We start from the raw sequence: 12,018 nt of genomic DNA, 5'->3' as shown, positions 1-12,018 counted from the left end.
TTAAATATAACATATTCTGCATATTTAGCAGAAGTGTATCCCTCTCTGGTTTAGTGACAAAGACTTGTAAAGTTCAGATTTCCTAACATTTATGCTTTTATAAAACATTTCAGAGGTCTAGTGCTCTGCCTTTCTTTTCTCTATTCCTCATTGTACCAAAATGGGGTATCGTGTCCAGCTGCAGTCTTACTTCACAGCGGTCCACATCACAGTAGCAGATGTCAATGTATAATACTGTCTATAGCTTTAATTGATGACAATGCTCCATGTAGAAGTACATTTTAGGGCACTGAAGATGGACCAAGGATTCATATTCTTCAGGGAACTGATTAATTTTAAACTTATTCCTTTCCTTGTGTCTATATTTAGTGTAAGAACAAATCATTTTCATATAATTTTCTGTTCTGGTTACAATCTTAAGGGTGTCAAGGGAATGGATAAATGGATAAATGTTCTGCTATTTTCTCTTTATTATTATAATTTTTCTCACAAGATTGAGAAAAAAGGGAGAGTATAATGAGAATAAAAATGCACAGTATTGAAGCATTAAAATTTGGTGATAATTCATTCCTATGACAGACTGCTGCAAGTACAGAATGCATTGTAAGATATACTCATTTTCCCGATAAAACCTGTAGAAGGAGTAGGAAATGGTATAAAAGTAATTTACCCTTATGACAGTCATCCTAAGGCAGAAGTCTCATGTCCTTTTAGAAATGTCCCGTGTGACAACATAGCTGCAGATATTTTATTTAAAGGAACTCATCAGTTCAGATTTATTTCTAATGTACGGAAACAATGCTGGGGCTTGTGCATGGGTCATTAATTCTACTTGAAGAATATGGGTATCAGTTTTTCTGTCAGACTATTTAAAATGAAAAGATGTCTTCACTCTGAATTTCTAGATGTTGACATTGATATAGGAGTTTCTTACAACGTGATCTAGCAAAACTAAAACCAATCAGGTTTTGACTTCTCCCTGTGTGGGTTTAGTTCTGAAGTATTCTGTTATTTACATCAATAAGAATAGTAATGGTTCAGTTTAGAACTCTGCTCCTTGATTTAATCCCACTGCAGCTACTGAGATGAGGAGTAATAGAGGACATTTTTTCCTAGCAATGTTGGCACAAGATTTGTGGGCTTGAAATGTGTCACTTGAAATTACATGTCCACAAAAAATTTATCAATAGTAAACACTCAGCTAAAAAACTATTAGAGCACAGAGCATTATCTCTTTTCCTAAATTGTTTCAATTGAGTTTAATATAGTTTTACTGAGAAATTGTCCCAATAACTTTACCGTTTGGTGATTAACCAATAAATAACATGCAGTAGATTTTAGTTTTAGACAGTATTTTCCCTGCATTAGAAATCTCAAATCACTCTGCCAGAAAGGTTTAGACACTAGAAATGCTGTAATTGTCCAGGTGGATGATGTAGTTGCTATATCCTCAGCAACAGTTTGCACAGTGTTGGTGATTAGGTTTTTTTTTGTTGACAGACAGAGGCTTACACAGACCCTGGGCTAAGAATTAAGGAGCAGCTGAGCTTTCCTTTGGGCAGGACATCAAGGAGCTGGAACAAAGGTGTCCTTAGTGTGTATTGAACAGCCACAGCCTACCTCAGAGTTACAGAAAAATAAGAGATTGTATTATCTCACAAACAGTTGTCATGAGACTAACTTGAAAGAAATCTAAATCTAGTCATCTGTCACCCTGAAGGATCCATGTAGTAAGGTATTTGAAATAGCTAAGATTAGAGTAGCTTCATTTGCAATTTAAATTTGCTACAGACTATTTTTTGAAAGCATATATGAGGGTTCTAGGATGTGAAGTGTAGTTCAGTGGGGGGGTGGGGGTGGTTGTATTTGATTGTATTAAGGTAGTAATTTCTCAAACTATCTTTTGCCCATATCTAGATTTCCCCTGCATCTAGTTTTTAAGAGAAGGCTGAAACGTGTGTACCACCCCACCCCACCTCACACTCCATTTTCTGCCTGTGTAGTCCTGGTGCAGCACTGCTCTGGGCTGGCTAGGTGGCCTTCACTGCTCTTCATCAGTTTCTGCAGGCAGTGCTTGCTCTGGAGTGGGTCTAGAGCCAGCACCCACACGAGAACATGTTTGTACAATATCCCTGGGTTAAAAAAATTAAACACAGGTCATGCGAAAGGTGCAGGAATGCAAACCTGTGTATGGTGTAGGGAAGCACTACCCTGCAGCATAGAAGGCCTGATTCATTGGCAGGAGCAGCGGTTGTAATGTGCCTGTCCACAGATCTTTCTGAAGGGCTGGCACTAGGCTAGTCCTTCCTCAGCCGATTTCCTAGCGTCCTGTCCTTGGGCTGTAGGTCTCCCCACACACTGCAGAGGAAGCCTAGGGGATTAATTCAGGAGTTTGGATTCTGAGTATTTTAAACCCTGCAGTGCTCCGGGCTGCAAAACTTAAAGATTTTTTTTTTTTTTTAATCTGATTCCAAACTTCTGTTGGTTCCCATGAAGGACTGGTGGGTGATGTGATGGCTGGAGGCTGTCTTGGGCATAGAGATCATGAGATGGTAGAGTTTTTGATTCTCAAGGAAGTAAGGAGGGGAGTCAGCAGACCTGCCACCTGGGCCTTCAGGAGGGCAGACTTTGGCGGGTTCAGGAGACTGGCTGACAGAGTCCCTCGGGAGGCAGTCCTGAAGGGCAGAGTCGTCCAGGAAGGCTGGGCATTCTTCAAGAAGAAAGCCTTCAGATGCAGGAGCAGGCTGTCCCCATGTGACAAAAGACAAGCCAACAGGGAAGAAGACCAGCCTGGCTGAACAGAGAGCTTTTGTTGGAACTTGGGAAAAAAAAGGGGAGTTTACCACCTTTGGAAGAAGGGGCAGGCAACTCAGAAGGATGACAGGGATGTCATGAGGTTATGCCAGGAGGAGATTACAAAGGCTAAAGCCCAGCTACAACTCAGGCTGGCCACTGCCATGAAAGATAAGAAAAAATGTTTTTACAAATAGATTAGAAACAAAAGGAGGGCCAAGGATAATCTCCATCCGTATTTGGCTGCAGGGAGAAACACAGTAAGAGAGGAAGAGGAAAGGGCTGTGGTACTTAATGCCTTCTTTGACTCTGTCTTTAATAGCAAGACCAGTTACCTGCCCAGGTACTGAACCCTCTGGGCTTGAAGACAGGGATCAGGAGCAGAATGAAGTCCCCACAGTCCTGGAAGAAATGGCTAGTGACCTGCTGCTCCACTTAAACACACTCAGATCTGTGGGGCTGGATAGGATCTACCCCACGGTACTGAGGTAGCTGGCAGAAAAGTATGCCAAGCCACTCTCCATCATTTATCAAAAAACCTGGCTAACCGGGGAGGTCCCAGAAGACTGGAGGTTAGCCAGTGTGATGCCCATCTACAAGAAGGGCAGGAAGGAGCATCCAGGAAACTAAAGGCCTGTCAGCCTGACCTTGGTGCTGGGGAAGGTCATGGAGCAGATCATCCTGAGAGCCATCATGTGGCATGTGCGAGACAAGGGATGGATCAGGCCCAGCCAGCATGGGTTTATGAAAGGCAGGTCCTGCTGGACGAACCTGATCTCCTTCTAGGACATGATGACCCACCCAGTGGATGAGGGAAAGGCTGTGGGTGTTGCCTACCTGGACCTTAGTAAAGCCTTTGGCATTATCTCCCACAGCATTGTCCAGGAGAAACTGGCTGCTCATGGCTTGGATGGGCATACCCTTTGCTGGGTAAAAAACTGGCTGGCTGGCCAAACCCACAGTGTGGTGGTGAGTGGAGATACATCCAGTTGGTGGCTGGTCACAAGTGGTATTCCCAAGGTCTCAGCATTTGGGCCAGTTCTGTTTACTATCTTTATCAGTGATTTGGACAAGGGGATGGAGTGCACCCTCAGTACATTTGCAGATGACAGCAATTTGGGCAGGAGTGTTGATCTGCTTGAGGGCAGGATCGGATGGCCTGGATTGATGGGCCGAGGCCAGCTCTAGGATGTTCAACAAGGAGAAGTGCTGGGTCCTGCACCTGGTTCACAACAAGCCCACACAATGCTACAGGCTTGGGGCAGAGCGGCTGGAAAGCTGCCTGGTGGGAAAGGGCCTGGGGGTGCTGGTTGACAGCCGGTTAAACATGAGCCAGCAGGGTGCTCAGGTGGCCCCAAAGGCCAACAGCATCCTGGCTTGTATCAGAAACAGTGTGGGCGGTGGACTAGGGAAGACGGTGCTGAGGATCTGCCTTGAATACTGTGTTCAGAGGGACCTTCACTTCAACAAAGACATAGAGGTGCTGGAATGTGTTCAGAGAAGGGCAACAAAGCTGATGAATGGTCTAAAGAGCAAGTTTTATGAAGAGTAGCTGAGGGAACTGGTGGTGTTTAGCTTGGAGAAAACAAGGCTCAGGGGGACTTAATCACTCTGTACAAGTACCTGACAGGAGGTCACCGTGAGGTCGATGTTTGTCTCTTCTCCCAAGTAACAAGTGTCAGGTGAAGAGGAAATAGCCTCAAGTTGTGCCAGGGGAGATTTCGATTGGGTATTAGAAAAAATTTCTTCACTGAAGGGTTGTCAAGCATTGGAACAGGCTGCCCAGGGAGGTGGTGGAGTCACCATCTCTGGATGTATGGATGTGTAGATGTGATGTTTAGGAATATGGTTTAGTTAGTGGTTGTCTTGGCAGTGCTGGGTTAATAGTTGAACTCGATCTTAAAGGTATTTTCCAACCTAAATGATTCTATGATTCTATAACATGCCAGGCAGAGTTTACAAGCTGAGAAGCTGCAATTTATAGTCACAAATGATTAATTTCCCTTCTCTTCACTCCTTTGTCAGAGCGACTTTAAGGTTTGTTAGTGCAGGGCCCAAACAGATTAATAAGTTTTCTTTTCTGGTAAGGTTCCTGTGTGCTGGAAATCCAGCAAACCAATGTACTGTCATCACTGTCCTACCACAGGCTTTTCTGCTCCCATTCCAGGGCATGGCAGACCCATCTCAGGTTCTTTAACTGGTGAGAAGTATACCAAGGCCTAGCTGCTCTGGCTGGCAGTGTAACGTAGAATTAACGTTTCTCCTTGGTATGGGTGGTTCTAAAAATGAAGATTATCTTTGTACTTAGTCATGGACAAATACTACAGATTCATTTCTATCCTACTGGAATTAGAAGCCTGTATGGTAGGAACAGCACCAAGTAGAAAACATTATTGATAGGAAAGATTTCATACACCATTATTTGGACAAATAGGGAGTTTTAATGTAAGAAAGAAGGTATCTGGGTGCTACCAGCTTAACAGGGTAATTTTATTGAGTCCCTTCTCACCCCACCCTGTTGAGATCTTTGTGTGGTCCAATACTGCTCAGTCACTGCAAATATACACCTCGTTCTTGCCTTGCAGGCTGCCTCTGGAGCAATTCTGGTCCTGGCACCACTACCAAATTTTTAGATATTCTGGGGCAGATCCCTGTATCCCCAATGCTGTTCTGGCTTCTCTACTGTAAGGTGATGACAATTATGTCTAGCTACTATCCAAAATATTTATCTGTAAGCCCTTCCAGCTGCTTTATATAATTAATTAGTAATGTTTGTTCACAATTTTTAAAGTGATCCACATATTATTATTACTATTGATGATGATAATGATAACAACCACCACCAATATGTTCTGTCAGGTGCAATCCCCAAGAGTCAGACTTGTTCAGTAACCAAAAGCAGAGCACAGCAGTACAGTAAACCATGGAGCAAATGCGTTAGAGATCACACCAAGGATAACTCAAGACAAATAATTGGGTCAGGACCCAGAGAAAAACATCATGAAAGAAAAGTGAGGAAAGGGCGTGCAGCAGGGCAGAATATTTATCCCCCAATTATAGTAACATGCTGTTTAGTTTGGTGACTATAAAACCCATGCCAAACTAGGATGCATTTTTTTTCCAAGAGAGAGTATATTTGTGTTAAGAATAAATGGTCATTGCCTTTTAACAGTGCAGCAATTCTGATCAGATGCCAGCATGAAGACAAAGGAGTTTGAATTTATTTAACTTCTCTCAGGTAAACAAGGGGTCACAGACAGCAACATCCTAGACTTCAGATTTCAAATGGCAGTGTCTTCTACAGAGTTAGTAACAATGTCAAAACTTCTTTCAGTCAGCTACTGGCATAGAGGGAGGAACTAACAAACTAAAAAAATGTTAGTTATTACAGCTTTATTGATGGCCTTAATTTCTTGGTGGAGATTAGATTCTAGTAAAACAGTATTTTTAATCTTAAAGCTTCACTAAAAACCTACTAACAAGAATATGCTATAATGAGAATCCATATCATGGTGATTGTCAATAATAATGAAAATATTTCTGTTGGTCTTCATGAAAGTGGGTTAGATATCACGGTGTCTCTGCACAGAAGTTGCCAGCTAAGTGCAATTTTTTTCCGGTGACCTGTCAAAACCTAACACGGCAGTATGTTCCTTCTGCGTGAGATGAAACAGCTACACTGCCAGTAAGAATATGTCAACATGGTAAATTTTTGCCTCTCTGGAAGTGGGCATCTTGATGATTGCAGCCTGATTGTGACACCGAGGAACATTACTGTCGATTCTGCTACCTCAGATCAGAGAGGAAACACAAAAGTATGTCAGCCTGGATAATCTTTTAAAAAGAGATTTAAAATGCAGGCAGTGGTTTCCCCCTCTTGAAAGACAAATTGCGTGTCAAAGGTATCACTGTGCACTAAATAGCTGTGTATTGGTAGGATGCTCTTTATCTCTTTTCTAATCTGGTTCGGGTAAAACAAATGTATGCACTGTAAAACACGGATTTGCACTTCCTGCATATTGCCTTGTTAGAAGATTTGCAGGTAAGCCTTTTGCATCAGCAACTGCAGAGATATCTCCTGAAGTTAATCTGTCATGGCTATCTTCCTGCAAGGGCAGTGTAGCTTCTTGTGTATGTCCATTAGCAGGTCTGTCACAGGGAGGATGCTGTGAGCATGCTCTCATTGCTGCTATTCTTATTTTTATGCTGCCTTAAATAACATCTTTTTCTGAAGAAGGAAGGCCTCTTGGAGGATATTAGAAATGAAATTTTTCATGTTACTTTTCAAATAATACAGTAATAATGATGTAATATTATTTTGTACTGCTGTGGAAGTTTGCATTTGCTATTCTCGAAGTGCCATAAAATCATTTTGTAATTTATGTCATTAGAAAAGTGGGTAAGCACAAATCTAGGCCTGATTCTCTTCCCTCTTGTGTTGGCGTTGCCCTTGCAAATGCATTAATTTCAATAAGGAAATGAGGCTTTATTTTTCTGCCTGTTTGAGGGACTGACTTCCTCAGACCCCTGCCAGTGTCCATCCCACCATGCCAGGGCAGGCTGGAGCAGGTGGTACAGGCAGTACAGGTTGGGGACGTTGGTGACAGTGTAAGGGCATAAGTCCCCTGTGTGAGGGAAGAGGAGGTGTAAAGCTTTCTCTGGGTTATCCAGGCAGTACTAGTCTTCATGTCTTCTTCATGTCTTGCTTCATGCCAGTGTCTTCCTGAGCATGAATGAAGACATATTGCAGAGAGCAAAGCGTGCAGGCACTTTTTACTTCAGTCACAGTAAACGCTGTATAGTGGAGGTATGACCACGTAAGAGCAATCTGAAGACAGTCTTCATGATTGTGAAGACAGTTGTATATAAACAGCCCCCATAAAACTCAGTGCTCTTGTTTTCCAGATAACTACCTCTGGGAACATTTACTGTGGTTGTGGCTGTATCTGACTGTGGGAAGAGGGATGTGGTGCAGAAGGATTTGGAAAGTATTAGGAAATCTAAATTTAAATTTAACTTAAAAAATTAAAAATAATTTAAGATTTTTTTAAAAAATCCAAAGACAAGATTGTCTTCCTCCTGATCTGACATGGTTTAAGATATCATGCTGTCCTTTAATTTCCTGAGTGATGCAGTAAGAGTATCTAACGCTGTTGCGGTAAGATGGATAACTATTTTTCCTTTTGAAATGTCTTTTATGGAAGAGAAAAATTTTCCTTTTAGTTCACAGGGGATAGTTTATCTTTGGGAAATTCTGGCATAGTTTTTCACACCTGTATGCAACACTGGCTTTGCTAAAGGGTTTTGTACAAAATGTGTGGGTTCATCTCACATGTAACATAAGGACTGCTGCGTGTCAGACAGGCTGCAGCTTGACTTGGATTTGATGCTAGAAGAAGCAGTTACAGCAGCAAGGCACATGAAGAGAATCACACTGTCAGGTGTGGACATGCCTGTAGGCATCCATGTGTGTTGAACGCCCCACCAAAAAAGTTACAACCTGCAGACGTTTTAGTAAAAGCCAATACATCTGCGCTGCCTTACACACACACACACACACTAGCTGCAGATTATTAGAGTGACAATCTGCTCCTAGAAATATGTTTTGGCAGCAGAAGCTGAGACTCATCGTGGCCAGGAGCCACCTCACACTGTACCCACTGAAGGGATCCCAGTTCTTTAATACCTATTTTCTCAAAGGAACAGCTTGATTTCCTCCCACTGTGATTGTAATAGCTTAAGACTGAGTATAAGAAATAGGTTTTATTTCAACAATCATAACATTACAAAGATCTTCTTTCAGTCTTGTTCATTGTTACTGTTAAATTCACAACACATGAAGAGGCAATAATAGGACTATTTTTTCAGAGTAATTTACAGCTGCTGAAGATGTGGGCCTCAGATGTGCAATTCTGACATAGATGCCACTATCGACGTGATCTGTTAGAAGCTGAAGGTGATTTTTCTCATCCTGCCTTGAGTCTTTGGGGGAGCTATGTCCATTTCAAACCAGCTTGGGATAACTCTTGAACTTGCTGGAACTCTGTTTCGTTTCCTGTTCTTCATTCTTTGAAATTTATATACCTATGCTTTTGAATATTCACGCTTACCCTCTTTTTTAGGATTTATTTGAGAACTGCTCCATTGTACTCCTCATGTGGCATGTTGCCAAGTAAATTGAACAGTTCTTGCTTAAAGTTTTTCTTATTACAGCTCAGCCAGTTCTGAATACTAGCAAGCTGTTGCTTCTCTGCATAACCTAGAAATCATCAATACATTTAAGTAAGCCTCTATAGAAGTTACGTCAGCTTTTCTGAATTTCCTAGTGGTGGTTCATTAGCTAACAATAAGACCACAAAAAGCTCTTCTAGTGTATATTTATGTCTTATATTTATTTTTCCCCCATTATCATAATTGTTGATATACCAACATTTATTGATTTTTGTATATATTTATGTATCAGCAGGAAGAAATTCCCACTATTCACAATCGAGTCTCAAATTCTTATCCTTTTCATAATTCTGAAGAAACAACGTGCACTGGCATTTTGTATCAAGGCCAAAAATGTCTCAGTCCAGGCTCCTTACTGTAGGGTCTCTATCTGAAACTGTGCTCCTCAATGTTCATCTCAGTGCTTTTTGGTCCAATAATTAATTTGGAAGTCAGTAACCTCCTTTTTTTGTAGCTTCTTCCGCATCATTTTCTCTCTAAGCCAGATCTTTTAGCTTTAGTGAGTTCAAACCTCTGTAGCCCTAAAGAGGTCATTGTTCAGCTGGCAACATTTCTTTTGTTGCCTGGAAAACATTTGCTGATTTTCACCCTTGTTTTTATCTCCTCACTGTGAGGGAATTGATTTCAGAGGCTTAATTGCCGGCTTACTACCTATTACACTTTAAAGTATCTTTTTTTTGCTAAATGCAGAATTCAAAGCAGTGTTTTTACTGTAATCATATTTACTGAGGTCATAACAGGAGAAAGTCATGCAGTTAGTGATGCAAACAGTGTCTGCATCGTTTTTCTCACAAGTAGTCCTATACTTTGTGGCATATTTTGAATGTTTCTGTGGAACTTAAACTACTGTGGAACAAATGCTGATTGATTACTACAAGAACAGGGCGTTTGGCAAGAATTAAGCTTAATATTGGCAAGTTGCTTGTTAATTACTAAAGTGTGAAAACCAACACAAATACATGCATTATGCAGGGAGATCAGTCTCTAACCACATTTACAGTTATGTGTTCCTCCTGGAAGTGATTCTAGAAGCCAGTTACACTACTTAACATGAATAAAAAATTAGAATTGGTAGTATTTCCTGTTGAAATATCTAGAAGTGTTAAAATTCATTTCAAATTGAGGTAACCAATATGTGTAGGAGATCTTCATCAGCTACATTTGTTGCTAAAATGCTTCTTATTCTTTTCCTTTCTGTTTAAGGATTCTACTATGATATTTATTGGAAGAGCTCCCCTTTGGTTTTGTCTTTAGTGATTTTATTGTAATTCTGTCCAGAAATTTCAGTGAAACTAACCATTTACAATTTGGTAAGGGCTTTTTATTAAGTAAGATTAAATGCATTTACAAACTAAAAGTGGAAGCATTATCATCTTGAAATAGAAAGAGAATTTTCTTGGTAAAATCCCAAGGAAAATGACATGAAAATAAAATACAACAATCTGGTTATAGAGGAGTATCTGTTGTTGCGCTAGTATCTGCAAAACCAAGGACATAACATTGGTATCCAGGAGAGGTCCTAATCTTGGAGTGCCATTCTATGGAGAATGGTATCTGGACAAGGAAATTCACTGGTTGATATTGTTTCTTTAAGGCAGGAGTCTCCAGATCTATTGTAGCTGCATCTCACTTTACAATACTTCAGTTTTGTCCAGCTGGGCACAACTTCCTACATAAGCTGCTCCCACTTCTGGTTTCCTCCACTTTCTTCTGTCCTGTGTCTTCCTCTTGCCCCCACCCCTGCCACAATCATGCATCAACTTGACTTAGTCATCAATTGCTCACAAGTGAGGAAATGAGCATCTCTAGAAGTTATTTAAGCTATTTTAGACATCTTGAGATAAAACACCTCTTTTAGATGTCTTTTTCTGTCCACTGGTCATTGGGTAACTCACTCAAACTTTGATGTCCGTATTTGAAAATGTCTTAATTTATAGCAAATGAATCTTATCCATCATGTCGTAAATCAGAAGTTTTGGGAGAAACTCACTGCTGTATAGATGGAGAATAACGGAGAATAATGCTCTTCTAGTAAACAGGCTTTTGGGGATCCAGACTCACAGGATATGACAGGTAGTCTGTGATTAATCCACATTAAGGGGAGTGACACTGCTATAGCATCACTAGGCTACCTTTAAAACAACCTGTTGTTCACAGAAGGCTCTATTTATCAGATTTACCTGGAGTTTTCAGATATTCAGATTTCACTATGAAAAAAATTGTAAGGACTGTTTTCCCCCAAAAAGCGTGGCACACTAGTTTGAGACACATTGAAGCCATAATTTCTAGGGGTATGGAGGAAAAAATGATGAATGCTGTTTGTTGTTGGGTGTTTTATTTGTTTGGGTTGCTTTGGGTTTTTTTTTTTTGGGTTTTTTTTTTGTTTTGTTTTGTTTTTTAGTGTGGTATCTGTCTGCATTGTGCCTTGCTCAGACATTCTTGTCTGAATGTCTTAAGATCTGGACATTTTCAAGGCAATCAAGGTCAGCATGTGGATTTTAGAGCACCTGGAAAATTTCATGAGAAAAAGTAAGGTCATCTTGACATTGAATGTGATGGTGTTATGAGCCAGTGAAAGCTTCTGTATTCATTCATGGAATGTATAGATAGGTGTTTTATTTTAAAAATTCAATGGGTACTTCTGCATCTGCACATGAGGATTTTGATTTGTATTTCCACCTTCATTCAGATTATTCAGGAGATAATGTTCTTTTCAGAAATCCCTGTGTTGTCTTCAGAAAATGACTACTTTGGTTTGACCTTTAAAAGGAGACAGGGTAAGTGCATCAGCTAGCAAAGTTGCTATAAAAAGGAAAAGATTAGGTGAGAGTGGCTGTTTTAGGATTATTCAGTTTTCCAGATAAATGGACTAACTGAAGTGTTTCCATTAAGATCTGGGCATCAAAGATCATTAGAACTGTAGAATCCTGGTTTATGTGGAGAGGGGTGATTTTGTTGGTCATGGATTCCTACCTGAGTTGGAACAGTTGAACA

This window comes from Falco peregrinus, chromosome 6 (assembly GCF_023634155.1).
Source record: "Falco peregrinus isolate bFalPer1 chromosome 6, bFalPer1.pri, whole genome shotgun sequence".
NCBI lineage: Eukaryota > Metazoa > Chordata > Aves > Falconiformes > Falconidae > Falco > Falco peregrinus.
This window is presented reverse-complemented; position numbering follows the sequence as displayed.